Consider the following 2,167-nt stretch of genomic DNA (forward strand, 5'->3'; position numbering starts at 1 on the left):
TCCTTTTACGTTTTTTTTTTTTTAATTTTGAGTTTTTTTTTTTTTTTTTTTTTTTTTTTTTATTCCCTCACCTAACCAACTGGAATAATGCACTTAGTATAATACTCAGATGGGTAAGATTTCTGGAGAGGTATAATGAAGTAGGGAACCTGTGAGGGGAGATGAGAAATTTGGTTATTATCATGTTAAGTATAAGATGCCTATTAGATATCTAAGGTGACATCAGTGAGTATGAAGTTCAAGATAAGGATCTGGGACAGAAATAAACAACTTGAAAGCTATCAACATACATACAGTATTTAAATTTAAGAGATGTGAAGATCATCCAGATCAAAAGAGGAGGAATGAGAATGGAGAACTGGGAAAATCCAGTATTTGGCATCAGGGAGATGAGAAGAAACTAGCAAAGAAGACCAAGAGGAATGGCCAGTGAGGTTTCCCAAAAGAAAAATGAAGAGATTGGGGTTTGTGAAGCAGGGTATATCAACTGAGGCAAATACTGCTAATAAGTGTGTAAGTTAAGGCCTGAGGAATAACCATCCAAGTCATCAAAGACCTAGACAAGGGCAGCTTTATTGGCCTACAAAGAGAGGAGATGGAGAGGGGGTGTATAAAACAACACTTTAGAGCAGGTTTATAGGCAAAGAAAACAGAACCAGGTTGTGCCTGGAAGGAGGTGCAATTTTTTTTTTGTTTAAATAGGAGAAAATAACAATATATTTGTATGTGGTTGGAAATAATCTAGCAGAGAGGTAAAAGGAGATGACAGCAGGAGAAAGGACAGACACTGAAGCTATACCACTGCATACCCAAGAAGGAATGAAAACCAGTGGTTGGAGGGAAGGACTATGTTTACCACAGGTCACATAGGAAAGGAAGAACATGTAGGACACAAAGATGGGTGGGATAAGCTGGAATACATGGGGATTCTCTCCTGATGGCTGCCTTTTTCTCAGTGAAATGGTAAACAATACCATCACTGGGAGCCAGCTGGGGTAGATGCTGTAGGAAATGAGGAGAAAGAAACATTCTCGAATAGTCACACAACTGCATGGAGATTCAATGGAGTTCAAGAACATGGCCTGAGTGTCAAATACCGTTAAGGCCCAGTTGAAGCTAGCAGTCATCATATTTAAGAGAGACCAGGCAACAAGGTTCTGTACTTTTCTCCACTCATGATCAGATGAGGAGTTCAGGTGCAGAATAAATACAAATTAGAGTTAACTAGTGTTGAGGTTTTGCCACTTGAGTTCTTTATCTCTACCTGAAGTCTGGCCCACGTGAAAACTTTTTATTTCTGTAAGTTATTATATTCTCTTCTGACTTAGGTCAGGGAGGCTTCAGTCACTTGCCACAGAATGAGCCCTAAATTTCATGGAGACTTTCCTTTTTCTTAACTGGGGGTATGGGAGGCATACTAAAGCAGCTCAACTCTTTAAGAGCCCTTATGTGAACAACTGGGTATGTCATTATATTTTTTAAGGTTTTATGTCAGTTGTTAAGAAAAGTCAGACTTAGAGCCAGAAGGAGATTTCTGGGCAAGTCACCATTTCTATTGCAACAGCTAGTCTGACTTAACTGCAGATTTTTTCTCTTATTATTAACTTATTTCCCCAGCAGTGTTGGCATTCAAAATTCTGCTCAGAAAAGAAGCCCTGTATGCTCTATGCACTCTGCACCCTGAAGGTCTCACAGTAGCTCACAGTACGCTCGATAGTCCTCTCCAGGGTTATCATGAGTGCATTTTCCTGACCTGTTTTTCCACTTGAATGCAAAAATATTAATGTGGGAGCTTGAGATTTCCTTGTATTTACCCATACAAAAATATGATACCAGGCAGTGTAACTCCACAGACACAATGTTTAGAATCAAAGATTTCCAACTCCTAGGAAGACTTTTACTTCAAAGACAATGCACCTGTAAATGAGCCTTATTTTCCAGATCCATGCCATGCTTGCAAATATGTTTGTCAAAACATAAATAACCCCATATATCATGAAGTAAAATTCAGATCAATAAGCACCGATGGAGGACGCAGACAGCAGGAGAAGCACAGCTGCTGGCACTGCTGTTCCACAGGGTGACTGAGTCGGGCCTCCAGCTCTGTGGCAGCACCCACGACTGACTGAGGCTGGCAGGCTGGGCGGCACCGGGGTGGGTTGATGAG

General features: G+C 40.6%; 1 pseudogene; it reads left to right on the top strand.

Annotated features, from left to right (window-relative positions):
* Window positions 1-2,025: 2,025 nt before the first annotated feature.
* The window catches only part of LOC114006900 (tissue alpha-L-fucosidase pseudogene), a 1,446-nt pseudogene continuing 1,304 nt past the window's right edge, over window positions 2,026-2,167 (top strand).

The sequence above is a fragment of the Tupaia chinensis genome, unplaced genomic scaffold (assembly GCF_000334495.1).
Source record: "Tupaia chinensis unplaced genomic scaffold, TupChi_1.0 Scaffold000098_2, whole genome shotgun sequence".
In the NCBI taxonomy this organism is placed as follows: domain Eukaryota; kingdom Metazoa; phylum Chordata; class Mammalia; order Scandentia; family Tupaiidae; genus Tupaia; species Tupaia belangeri.